At 44.4% G+C, this 14437-nt stretch overlaps 1 long non-coding RNA gene across 1 annotated transcript in view; it reads left to right on the forward strand.

Annotated features, from left to right (window-relative positions):
- LOC143357485 (uncharacterized) overlaps nt 1-14437 on the forward strand; it is a 252097-nt gene that overhangs the window by 7961 nt on the left and 229699 nt on the right. The gene's annotated exons all lie outside the window — the stretch shown is intronic.

Raw genomic sequence — 14437 nt, forward strand, 5'->3', positions numbered from 1 at the left:
ATTCCGTCTGTTATTCGACTAAAATTACTGGCCCATCGACATCGCCGAGGGATGAGCTGCATAAAGTCCTTCGTAGGCGAAGTGTGAAGACACGACGGGAGCCGGGAACGAGCGCTAATGCCTATTTACACAAGTAATGAGGAGAAGTTCTCGGTCCCGAGCCCGATTCTCCCCGACTGATCAGGATAATTCTCGATCCTCCTGAGATAACAGTACTCCTGAGATAATTCACTGCCTCTGTATACATTCTTCATGTACACTGAGGCTGTCCTGAGTTCACTCGAGCTACCCGACAAACACGATATCGTGTTCAAGGTGACCGAGCTTTACGGTATCCTGACGTGTTAATTTATTTATGCGCGATGCAGTCGAAACAGATTATTTAATACTTGGCCGGTGTCGCGTGTGACATCACTTACGGCATTATCAGTGCATTGCACAATTTTATACGAGTATAACAAATGATTTTACTAGTTCAGACGTGGTCTTGTGTTGCGATACATTTTGTACTTATACAAATTATTAAGGCATGCGACACGGCTGTCAAAGTGTTAATTATGTAATTATTCAGTCTCTGTTCGAATTAAAACCAAAGCAAAACTTCGGTGATCAGACGAGAGTTGGTGTTTTATACGTGGCACGATCAAAATTGACACGATGCAAATAATTACAGTGCCGTTTAAATATTAAGCAATTAAAAGAAATACCACACTGTTTACGAACTTGATTTTCCAGCGATAAAAATACGTAGAAGGAAGAAAAAACTCAAGACCAAATAATTCGGCCTCATAAAAAAGAAATGGTCCTGCTATTACGCATTTTGTATTGTTCGAAACACGAACAGCAATTTCATTATGCTCCGAGGGATAAAAGGGACTGTGCCAAGCAGAACCGCGTATGGATATTAATTGCAGGAGCCCACATTGTGTATTATTATAGGGAGAATATACAACGAAGATACGAGGAGAAATTGCTACAGTAATTACGAAATCGAGCTGGAAAAGGGACGAAGGAAGCTCGCAAGGACAATTTCCTCGATTCGATCGCGGCCCCGGTCAGCTCGTTCGACCGTTCTACTCCTAATTGAATTTGTCTTCAATCATTAATCGAACACTCTCTTTTCCTTCTTTTTTTTATCCTCTCGCACTCTCTCTCTCTCTCTCTCTCTCTCTCTCTCTCTCTCTCTCTCTCTCTGTCTCTGTCTCTGTTCGTGGAACCGTGCGGACGAAGCGAATATTCTCGTTTTGAACGGTGTGACGCACACGAACAACGTCACCAAGCCGATTTCACACCGGATCATAAATTTTCATCCGGTGCTATCTAGATTTTATTTTATTCGATGGGAACACGGCAATTCCGGTTATATCGATTACGTGCTTACCGGGACGCATTTATATTCGCGAATTCAAATTAGCTGGTCCGACCATTGTAATTACGTTAATTGTCATAATTTCTACCCGGGAATCCTCCGCCCGTGAAATATCATTGCCGGGGCTAACTGAGTCCCCTTCTGCTATCCGCTTACTTGCTCCATTCTTCGATACAACAATATTATGCGATATTGTCGAGCGTCCTTTGTGTCTTTTGTAACTTCATTGTCGATTTCATTCAATTTTCTTCTAATCGGATTTGTTGGTTTTTGGATTATTGAACAGAAAATCAATAATTTCTGACATTAATAATTTTAGTATGCTAAAAATAGTGTGTCGATTCTCTACAATTTAATGTTTCTACCGTCTTAAGTTTCGTCTCTCATTTTTTCGATAAATAATGGCACGAAATATTGTCTAAAAGATATTGCATTGCTTTGTTGAGGTTCTTATGGCTAGAATATTTTCGTTATTTTTTTGTATGAACATTTTCATGGACAAATTAGCATTCCAATAGTTAGATTGGCCGTCGATGAAGGGTTCATCTATTAATATTGTTATTTATTGCTTGCACGCCATTTTTGAACGTCATCCGGTTTCAGATTTCAGTTACCGTGACCTGCATCCATCAATTTTATCGTCGAAACATGCAGTGTCCCGCGAACAATGGAGCGTTCGCTGTAAGTTATCCGGCGAACAATGAACCTTGATGGCAATTTTCGTTCATGAAGACACAAAGAAATACACCGACCACTAAAACCGGCCACTTGATACGCGACATTTTACTATGGTAAGTGACACCTTTGTTCTTCAACACTAGACCCGGCCGGCACTGAAAGTGACCGGTCCCTGTTGCCTTATAAAAGCGACAAGAATTTATTTAGACCTTACCCGACTTTTATTGCAAAAAGGTGAACTGGAACAGAGAGATCCAGTTAATTATTCAACACGAAAGCGTCCTTGTAATCTTAATTAGTTCACAATCAAAAAATCCGAGACCTGGTAATGTTACCTGTAAAAGAAAAATGACACGACTTACAAAATAATTGTAGGGCTTGCAAAAAAATTGTACAATGTGTGAAAATATTGTGGGGCTCGCGGAAAAAAATGTAGGGCCTGTGGAACAATCGCAGGGCTTGTAAAAAAATTGTAGCCGTTACAAGAAGATTGTAGGGCTGTCGAAAAAATCATAGGGCTCGCAAAAATGTTATAACAAAATTACAGGGTCTACAATACAATCGTTGGGCCTGCAGAAGGTCCGTAAAGCTTCTAGAAAACTTGTAGGCGTTGCGGAGTCTATTAAAAAATTGTAGATTTTCCGGAAAAGCTGATTCGATCAGCAAAATCTTAACTTTACCAAAAGGCATGAAATCGAACGGAAAAGTTCGGGGTTCTCGGTCGCCTAATAATTTTTACAAAGGATCAGTAAAGCCCGACGAAGAATTTTAATTCGATCGGGGCGCGGCGACTGCATTTTTAGTACTTATTCAATATCGGCTTAATATTAGATCAGCGCATTAGCATTTTATTGACGTTGGTCACGAACCGGCTGTGGAGCCGTTGGCCGAGGCCGGACCCGGGGATCCCCGATAGAAACAGTTTTCCTGGTCGAACACGGCATGTTTTATTAAAAAATCCGACCCCGCCTATCTTTGCTGGTGGTTAATCGAGTCGATTTCTTGTTCGGCGGTCGTTCGACATGCTCCTCTTCTCGAATGAATAATCCGGGGACGAGGTTTTAAAGAGCGAACGGCGTTTCGAATTTGTTAATGCAGCCGACGGTTTCGTAGTAGACAAAAACCCTATGCACGAAATAAATTCAGTCAACACCTCTTTTACAACCCAAAAATATAGTAGCGACGATTTCAGAAATTTTTCCAAGGGTGTACGGTTTGAGGAATTAATTTTCAGAAGTTGGGCTCTATTAAGTTTGCGTTGTCTCGTTAGGGGTTTCGTGACGTTTCAAAGAACCTCGTTGAATTTCTTTAACCGTGGCACAATGGCGATCTCGAGCATAACGTCTTACTTTCGGTGAACTGTGAATTCCGAGGCCGATCGAATCCTTTTAACAGCGCCGGGGAATTATTTCTGGAAGTTGCGAACGGTTTGCCAAGCCACGGTGCGTTCTCCGAGCGGAAAGGAGATTGCCGAGTCGAAAGAAAACTATTGTAAAAATAATGTTCTTGGAAGTTGAAAGAAACTTTCGTCGAAGGGTGCGCGAGCGCGCGGAAATTGGCTACTTATTTCCCAGCGACTTAACAGATCCCTCTGCTCGATTGTTCGCTAATGTAGCCGGTTTCGAGTCGATTCTCAGCGTTTTGCAAGGCGTTCGGTTAACGGATCCGTCGGCGTATTTTATTCGATCGTTCCGAGTGCACGAACTGCAGGTACGATTTTCTATTATTCCGCCGATAGGAGGATTCGAGCGCGTAGCTATCGTTCGATACGGTGTATCGTTTGTTCCTCTAACTTCCCCTTCTTCTCCTCTGCTTCTAGATTTTCTTTCTGCGAGGAGAGTTTAACGAGACACCACTTTTCATAATTCGAGGAAGGAACTCCGTTTTTTTTTCTCCCGAGGAGAGTACGAGAGGAGAGAGAGAAAAAGAGAGAGCCTCGATCGATTTTCTTAACCGTCTTTTCTCCCGTGCCTTGAAGCTGCTCTCTCGGCCGCAAAAGAAGGAGAATAAGGCTGCAATGACAGAAGGTTTCACGGCGGGCCAGACACCGCTGCCACGAGCACTTTCAACCCCCTATACACAGAGTGGTCCGCCGCGAAGCAACTTTGTCGCGGGAAAGATTTTTCACCGAGCTCCCAGTCGCGAATTTATGTCAAGATGCTGAAGACGAAGTGCGAGGCAAGCAGGGCCTGTAAGATCATTGTGGGGAAAAAATTGCAGGACACGTGGAACAGTCGTAAGGCTTGCAAAAAGATTGTAGGACTGACCAAAAAATTCTGGAGCCTACAAATCGATCGTAGAGCTTCCAAAAATATTGCACGTCTTTCGAAAAGATGGTAGTGCTGACAAGAAAAATGATTGAACAGGAGTGTTGGTATGGTATTAGGAATCGTCAGCGGCGTCTGATCTTGACCTACTGATTCTACTTCCTGCAATCGAGAAATTGGTGGACTCGGGGACAGCTTGGATCGGTAACCCGGCCTTGCAGCTTCCTCTCAGTTTCTCGTTCTCGCGGCTTTCACTTTTTCGTATCTCTATTCCTTACTCGTTTATCTTTTCGTGTATTCCCAAGGCTTCCCTTGGCTTACACGCGAACGTCTCGAATGGCAGCGAGACAGCGAATACGACGTTAACTCTCCTACGTTCTTCGGGTCTCTTATGACCTCATCCTATTAATATTTTGTATATTTTGCAGTCGGAGAGTTAATTTTTTTAATTTCTTACCTTTTTTGCCAGGTGAGGTATGAAAGTGAAAAACTCTAGAGCTCAGCCAAAACAGTTCCACAAAACGATGAGGCTGTCGATGAGTCGAACTTTCAGGTAAACAATTACAAGTCCCTCTTCCGTGATCAACGAACCGGAACACAAGCTAGTTTCACTACACTAATGGAGCAGAACAGACCACACTGATGAAGCTAGCCGGAATGTTCGCAATACGTTGGAAAGAAAAAACTCGAAAAGATCACTGGCTCCATGAAAATGCCTCAACTGTGGAGACAGCATCTAAGCAAAAATGTGTCCAGCATCGAAGCGCTGCCGCGAACAAAACAACGTCCATCAAACCTTAACCAGCAATTCCGTCTCACCCAGTAGAACAAAGGGGTAACCACACCTGTACCCAACGAGGATAAAAGAAACTGTTCAGAGAGGGGCTTTCCACGAGGCTCCGTAGGAAGAGGAAGAAAGTGCAAGTGCAAGAAAGAACTGAAAGAAGGGACGGTTAAAGAGAAACGGGGATGTAAGAAAGGCGGAAAGAGATGAAGACCGAGTGACGGTGAAAGAGAGTCTGCGGAAGAATGGGAAAAAGGAAGAAAATAGACGTGGTACCGAGAGAAGGAGTGAGAGAGAGAGAGAGAGAGAGAGAGAGAGAGAGAGACAAAATAAAAAGGAGAGAGGAAGAGGGATTAGGCGGTCTTCTCTAGGACCGAGGGGAAGGAAAAAAGGAGAAGAGATTCATGAATAATGCAGGAGTGAAAGCCGGCTGAAACAATTGCTGGGCGTCGCCCTACTCCTGAAATTACATCATCAGATTTTCCGCGAAATTAAAACATTATATATTCCACGCTCCGTTCCCTCGGCACGGCCACTCGTCTTCCTCCCGCGGACATTATGCTTCCACCCCCGGTTTTCAACCCCCGTTTTCAACCCCCGGCCCGGACAAAAATCGCCGATTACGAACCACCCACGCGATGAGACTGCGGTATTACCTGGCCAGCCAGCTTCGAATGTCCTGTAAAAAAGGTCAATGGTCCCCGGTCCAATCCTGCTGAATACGTACATACGTCGCGTTCTCTCCTCCTGCAACTATCAGCGCTTATGCTACTCCATCCGGGTATTGCTCTCGGTATACCTGCCAGCTTATTTTCGCTTTTGATGAAATTCGGATTTCGCTTATTTTACCTTGTTCTTGTCGCATTAACGCCTGATCCAAGCGTGTTCTTTGCCTTTGTGACTGCGGAGTTCGGGATTACGTTTTTGGGAGCGCGTTGAGATTTTTTTTAATGGGGCTGGAGGCAAGTTTTTAGTGGGACATTTTTCAGGCTGGTTTTGGGGATGTTTCGGCCAGCTGTAGGAATTTTTTGGTGAGTTGGGAACGGAAATAGAGTTTGCTGGATAGGTGGAGGGTGTTCGAAGCGCTGATGTGACTCGGAAGATTAGCTTTAGGAATTTTTTATTGCGAAACTAGGAAATGTTTTGGTGTGAGACCTTTTTGGATGTCTTTATTTATGTTTCGACAAGGTACGCGAATTTTTTGGCGAATAAAAGATGAAAACTGAACTGGCTATAAGCTAGAAATGGAGAGTGTGTCCCGAAGGGATTGCCATGAAATTCCAGCAGTTATTTTTCCTACGATTTTGCTCGGTAGAGAGTTTGTATTTAATAAAGAGAAAGATTATTTTAATGTCTGCGAAATAACACGTGAAAGTAGGTACAGCAATATTTAGTTGTAATAACAAGTGGACTTTGTGCATCAACGTATCCACGCATGTATTAATATTAATCCAGATGCATTAACGCTGATCATGCCTCCGGGAAAATTCTGCGATTTTTTTTTCATTTTATTTATTTCACTCGCGTTAGAGCTGACAGCGAGGCAAAAATTGAATTAACACGTTCCATTCGAACTGCGAAAAATGATGTCACTTCGTAAAAAGGTCGTAAAAGATTCTGACATATTTTGGATTTATATTTTACGGAATTATTTTTGTACTAATTACAGGGAATGAAACGATGCATACGATACACGATGAACAGAGCGAATACTAATTAACGTAATAAGTGTGTGGGGGGTCCGGACAAAGGGACAAAAGAGTAAAAACAAAGAAGAATGGTATGCAGTCGACGAAATTAATCAGCGAAGTGAAGGAGAGATCAATAATCCTGTTTGATATTTTTTGTGTTAATAAATCGTAAAAAGTGGTTGTACCTGTCGTCCAGGAATTCGATGGAACATAATAAAACGTGAATATTCGATCATTGTTCCTGTTTCTGAATCGCGAATATTATTAAAAATTGTATTTGTCGCGGAAGGTGAGCAGATTCATCGAAACTCATCGAAAAATTCTGTGGCACTCGGTAGAGCGCGAACGGTCGATTAAAATTTTCCTTCCTAAGTCGCAAATGTTATTAAAAATTGCGTTTCACGAGGAAGCTAAGCTGATTCAGCGGAACCCGGCCAAAAACTCGCGAACACCGTAATGAAGACAACTTCCGGCTGTTGAACGCGGCCCGTTGCTTAATATTTGTGAAAAGTTTCTCCTCGAGTTGCGAAACCGAGTTGCCGCAGAGAGCGCGAAGATCTGGAATAATATTAGTTAGATGGCAGAGCCCCTTATCTTTAACTTACTTAGAATTCTTTGCTAAACTGCGCCCTCCCCTCCCCCAAAATCCTGTTAATTAAAAACATCCCCCGCCTCTTCGAACGGCTCGGATAACTCGGTTTATTTCTCTTGAGAAAAATTGATACGGATCTGCGTCGCAGATTCGAGGACCTTCATGGTCCTTGGCCCAATTACATTCACTTCGCAGAAAGAACAACAAACCCGAGCCTTCAAAGGCTCGATCTTACAAATTCTTGGTCGTTGAACCAGTTTTTCTACCGGCTGTAAACAGGTCGTTTCATTAAGATTTCTTTAATTATACGCGTCATTCACCTGCGTAATCAGAAGAACAAGACATTAACTGTCGTTCGCATGGTTTCCGTTTTTAGCTCCCACCGAGCTCAGTTCTCATTCTTTGTTTAGAAAAAAAAAATCGAGGAGTTCGTCGAGATGAAAATGAACATACACGAACAAGTTTTGTACCGAGAATTTGTCTAGCTTCATGGTAAAAAATGGCAAAGCCGGCCTATCAGATTTTCACAACAGTCTCTTCAATACCCGCCATTTTTAGCTTGTAGTAAGCTCAATTTTGATTTTCCAAAAAATTCATGCACTTTGCCGAAACATAACTAAAGACAGCCAAAAAGGTTTCGCACCGAAAAGTTTCCCAGTTTCGCAATGAAAAATTCCCGAAGCCACTCTTCCAACAATTCCAGCATTTTCTACACTCATACCTTTAAATACTCCAAAATTGTTCTTAAATATCTCTAATTTATTAGGATAGCCGTAGGGGAAGTAACATTTAAAAAACAAAATGGTACTTCTCCATTGACCCAACACACTTGCAAACACAAAATGGCAGCTCGACGAATTCCCGGCGGCCGGGCAAACGGGGGTCACTTCTCGGTGAAATAATTTATTCGAATTTGTCATGGCCCGGTAGTTAAATAAAGGATCGTAGATCGGTAAACCGGACAAAAAAGCTCCGGTTGGTTGGTCGAACAATGGATTATCGTATCGAACGAGTGGACCGGTCGGGCTGCACCTAAATTGTCACGAGCCCCGATAATCAAAGGGACGCGATTGAATAAAGCGCGGCGGGCGTCCGCGATTATCGGCGCTCGGCTCAATTTCTAACTCGTTATTTATTAACAAACATAATACTTTACAGGCTCCCCGCCGCTGTCACGCGCACGCCGCCGTGAAATAGATAGGCAACGAGTGTATTATTGCAATATCTACATTGTTAGCTGTGTCGGACAATGCAGGATCGGCACAGTGCATTAATAGTCGGCGTAATAGCACGATTACAGGGATTGGTCGGGCCGCGCCATTAATTATAAACAATCGATCAGCGTTTATGCGTGCTGGGTATCTGTCCGCTGTATCTAAGCTGCGTCAGATTATTCCTATTCGATGGTTATATTGTACCCGGTGTCCGACGAAAAACTTCATTAACTCCGGTTCACCGCGACGCTAACGCGAGTCTAAAGTCTGCCCATGAACGTCACTTTCATGCATGTGCAGCGTGCAGCTGGTGCACGATGCAGTTCCAGCTGCTCTCCATCTTTGGCCTCGGGAGTGGCAAAAGGTGGCGACGATCGGACAGATATCAAATGAACAGCTCAACAAACAGTTCAATCCAAAGCAGTCCCGTTCGCACGTGCGCGCGCGGCCAGAGAATTTGGTTGCCCGGGCATAAGCGACTTGGCGGGCAACGAGCCACGCCCCCTTCCGATGGCTCCGCCTATGACAACTAAATATTATATTTAGTATTCAGGCAATTACCAAGGTTAAAGGTTCATGGACGACGTATTAAGTGTACGAAAATCTGAAATGTTTAGTCAAAATTAGTTGCGGTGCAAAACCGACTACACATAATATCACAAATGTTAAGTTTGTTTTGAAAAGCCAACAGATTGTAGATAATACCAAGTATTTTGTTTCTTTTGTATTCTACATACAAATATTGAATAAAAAATTATTTTTGTTAAAATGTCGTATGTGCGTTCAGTTTTGCTCCTTACTGTATATATTCCGCCTATCTCGCTGACGTCACATGGCCCTCAGCTACGCCCGCGGGCATCGGCGGGCCCCCTTGCCCGCGGTCGACAGGATTTATTGTACAGATCAGTAAAGATCGAATCTAGCATCGCAGCTATTCTATTATCCCACAAAGGCGGGGAGTCTGAGGCACCGAAATCACGGTGTTTAGACACATAAAGCAGAATGAACCGCGGCTTCAGGTTGGACAAACAGGGTGAATCGTGCGTCGCATATTGGTTTCCGGCGATCGCGTGCCCCATAAATGCATAAAACCGTCGTGGCAGGCCGGTCACGGAGTGTCAGCGATGGATTTGCAAATGGCGCGCATTAATTCAGCATTAGAGGGTCAAGTTTTCTGCGCGATCGGCTACCGGCCGGGCTACGTCCGCGCGGATTAACGCGCGGCTAAATCTCTCTGTTCCAGTCTATGAGCCTAGCGGGGCTGCCTCAATGGTGTTGATTGCTTATCTGAATATGCATAATCGCGGCGATAATGACAACGCCCCGGCCCGGTCCGACCCGGCCCGACCGAAGGTTTCGCGGATGCGTCGCGCATATGTAACCAGAGAGCAATTCCCTTATGCCGTATCCACCGGATCTGATCGCGGACAATGAAACGGTTCCGGCGCTGCACGGTTGTTACGGGCCGTTTAATCGATCAGGAGGAGGTCGATGCACGGTGTCGTTTCGGTTTTGTTCGGGATCTCCCGAGTTTTAGCCTAAACTGTACGGCAAACACACGTGCACGTCTCGAAAGTTCAATCTTGAAGATCAGACAAGAACGAATATTCTGTGACGTTTTTCCACGAAGCTGCAGCACTCTGAACATGGGTTATGAAAAATTGGACAAGCTCAATTTTCACAGCAACGTCTCCACGGTTCCATAAACTCCAGATTTCGTTTTCAAGGTTTTTTGTCAAATTCGCGAGTAAATACTCCAACAAATCTGATGGTTTGCATGCGCAGCGCCGCGAGTAATGTTATTAGGACGTCCGAGCGCGGATCCCGGTAAGTATACGATGTCGTTAAATAATAATCCCGCTGGACGAAATTTCGCTGCAATCTCGTAAACTCGTTTAAATTTCTGACACACTTCCGGTCCAGACACCGGCCCCGTTTCACGTCCGAACATGGTCGTTCTCAAGCGCGAACGCGTGTGTATCGCTTGAAACGGGACCACTAAAGTGCGACATTGTCGATTTAAATGTAACAATGTATGTATTATACTAAACGGTGGGCCCTTGAAGAAGACTCAAGTATTTCTCGAATCAACTCTCCCGTCTGTCTACGTTTTACTTATTGTTAGACTCGGGGAACTTCACTTTTAATCTTGGCTCTTCGGCAAAGCTTGTCGAGTCATTTTACTGCTCGTTGCACCGCGATCTGTTAAGACTCAGTCTTACAGTTCTACGGGTCGAATTCTACTGAAACTTCCAACGAACTTCCATTCCCGAGCATATTTTGACGCAATTGTTTTTGCATCAAAACACAGAAAAATATACGGTCGGAAGGAACTTTTTCTTTACTCGTTGATAAATTGAAAAACCTAGAAAATCTACATCGTTTAAAAAGAAAACAGTGCGATAATACATTTCGACCCATTTCGGTGACATAGTGGACGAAAAACTGAGGACATGTTTTTGGCCGAAAAAATACTTTTTGGCTCCACTGTACATCTCTCTATTCTACAATGATTTAAAAATTTGGAAGCGTTCAGTGGCAAAGTTTCGGGCGTTCCCTTCGAATTGTTCGAACAATGGGAGAGGATCTTGAGATCGATCGCAGGGATCCCGGAAGGGCAAGTTTTGAGCGCGGCGCGCGAGATCCTAAGTAAATATGGCGGCGATCGTGTGACGGAAGTTCGAAATTCCCCGGGAATCCCGGGCCCGACAAATTCGAACCTCTTTGTCTCCGGGAACTATTGTCTTAAATCAGTCGGGTGGCGACTCGTAGATAAGAATTCTACTTAAAGTCCCGGGGGAGGGACGGGGATCCTTTCGGAACTGTAACCGGTAATATTCTTTCTCCCCGTTCTCCCGTCCGAGCGACGGTATACATCGTTTCGGTATAAGGGACGCCGGAATGAGGATCTTATAGATTCCGTCTCCGTAAAATCGCGGGCGGAATTGGTGCTCGAAATCAAGAATTCCTGCCCCGTAGATTTCCGCTTGAGACTCGAGTGGGAATTCCGCCCCCGAACTTCCACCACCGCCACCCCCTCCTTTCCCCTGTGGCCGCAATTTTTTATACTTTGGAACCGGGGAATCTTCTTCTAAAAGAGAAATTACCGGGTACTTTGCGCCGTGTTTTATGGCCGCGTTACCACCCCTTGTTCGACCGTTTCTCACCCCCCGAATATTTGCTGTTTAAGGGTTGGACGGGACGTGCGAGAATTAGTCGAGTTTCTGAATTTCTTCCGGAAATAGTTGCTGAATAGAAGCAACGATACAAGCTGTAATGTCTTGACATATGTGAACTTATCGTATGTGCATTTATGCACTTCTTTGGTGATATATTATGAAAATCCTGTCGAAGACATACGAGATATAACTATTCTCTATTAGAAACGTACCAAAGTCTAGAAAATAGGATGCATAAATTTTCATAAATCTTCTGGGGAGTCATCTTCCTGGAAAATTAAATTCTGCAACAGAATGCTCGCGACAGGTACGAAGACGCGGAGGAAAAGAGGCGCGCGATTTAAATTTCAAATATTTTCTCACAAGATTACACTCGCAAACAATTTTCGTATCTGAATCAACGAGACATTATTATCGCTGTACTTCCTGCACTGATCTGTTAATTATGTCTACAAATAGCATGATTATTTAATATATTTCTTTGGCACGTTGAAGGAACTGAATAGCAGACCAATTTAGAAAATTCTGTTCGCAGTGTTCATCAGCAATCAAACTGTATGGACTGAACGGAGTTAATAGGACGGTTGTTCGACGCGATACGGTCATTCGAAAGGAATGAAAAAGTTTGCAGAGGAGCGCTTCCGGTGGGATCTCTCCCGGGCAGCAGGAGAGTTTGCCGGTGTGCACGCGCGGCCATAAATTCCGTAGAATAGTTCGCGCACCATCGCCCTGCAAATAACGTTACAAGGCCCCGGCGAAACAAGCGTTATTTAAATACTCGAACCCGCCTTCTTCCACTTCCGGTGCACGCGCGCGCTGATGTTTCTTCCGCTCGGCCCGTTCCCGGCCCGCCCTCTCCGGGAATTTTAATTTGAATTTCCCAAAAATAGAATTTAAATGAAATCTGCCAAACGCGTCGTTTGAAATTTAAATTGCCCGCTTCTTTCGCGGGTTCGCGCTGCTTCTCCTCCACGGGAATTTCGCGTGCTTTCGCCGAGATTAATTTTTGCGAACAGTCATCCTCTTGAGAACAACGACGTACCGCATATATTCTAGTCTTCTCTTTAACCCTTCGTCTGCAACCTCATCGACGCAGTCTGCATACCGGGTCGTTTGTATTGCTAATTTTTCGGTTTTCAATAAATCTGAAAAAATTCTGGAACACGTACCGAAGTCCCTACTTTGGTATACGTTAATGGGGAAAAATAAATATTGGTTGGAAACGGAGGGATAAACTGTTAAGTTTGGAGAAAAATTGGCAGTTTGGTGGTAAGAAAGAACCGACGGGAATATTCGCATAGTGAAGCTGTCCGATCGGCACTCCTCGATTATTCACAAGCGTTTGCGGATTCGGGCAGGATTCGCGGAAGCTGGCAGCCGGCGCGGAACGACCGGTCACGGCGATTAACGATCGTCATAGATTAACGGTCAGGCCGATTAACAGGCACCGTAGATTAATACGGAGCGATCTGCAGTGTCAATTAACCGATTACGATTACGCGTCCGCCGATACATCGCGTCGTTTGTTCCCGGGGACAACGACTCGCGTTAAATTTAATATTGATCGATCAAACGGCCCTCTCGTTCAATTCTCGCTCGCTCGCGAGGGTTCCAAGGCAAATGAAAACGTATAATTGCGGGGGCCGTTAATGAACCGCGATTGCGGACCGATCGAGCCCGACCGGGTCTTGTTTTCGATCCGCGTAATCGGATACTTCGGCATTCATCGACCAATTGAATTTCTGCCAGGGCAAACGCGTCGGAAACTGCCTAATGCGAGTCCTCTTCCACCATCACCGGTTAATGTATTAATCACTGGACTGTGGATTCTTACGCAAAATAAATTTCCTTCCCTTTTTAATGATTTTAAAGAGTTGAAAATTTTTACTAATTATTGCCAATCTGTGCAGGTGTTCGGAACGTCCATTTTCTGAGGAACAATGTCAACTACAATAATCTTCGAGATAAACGGTTCCGCTTTGATCGAGCGTTGAGAAAACATTAGCGTAAAAGTCGGCGCAGTTTGGAAATTAGTGAAACAACGACTTGCCGAGCACCGAGAACGGTATAGTTTGTTTTCATTGTTCAGCAGGAGAAATCCCGAGGAAGAGGATTTCCTCGAGGAATCGTGAGGAAAGACGGAATGACCCGGCGTCCTTTGCCAGCGACCATTACCTGACCTTTACACGAGCGGCCATTAGTTTTACATATTTACGAGTCACGCGTTGCCAAAACTGTATATCTTCCACTTAAGACGTCTGTCCGTTTCGAGGAGTATGAAAGAGTAAACGGACGAGAGCTAGCTTTGGCGGGCCGACGACTTCGAGATTGGCTGAAACGGCCATAAACGCGGCCCGGTGCTTGAATGATAAAGTGAACTCCTGGAAACGATATTTAGGCGCCCGTGAAGTAGAATGCGTAATTAATTATTCGAGCAGATAATAATACCCCCTCCCCCCAACGGCCGAAAGTAAATTGCTGGAAAAATAAGAAGATGGATCGCTATCTGGGCGAGAGTAATTAATTACCTCCAGCTACTATTTAAGACGGGCGTCGAGAACAGGCTCGGGAGTCGAATAATAGACTTTCATCTTTGACCCTGGGGAATCATGGGGTCCGTCGTGACCCCAGATTTATACCGGGTGTTGATTTTCACCGCTGCA

This window comes from Halictus rubicundus, chromosome 9 (genome assembly GCF_050948215.1).
Source record: "Halictus rubicundus isolate RS-2024b chromosome 9, iyHalRubi1_principal, whole genome shotgun sequence".
Taxonomy (NCBI): domain Eukaryota; kingdom Metazoa; phylum Arthropoda; class Insecta; order Hymenoptera; family Halictidae; genus Halictus; species Halictus rubicundus.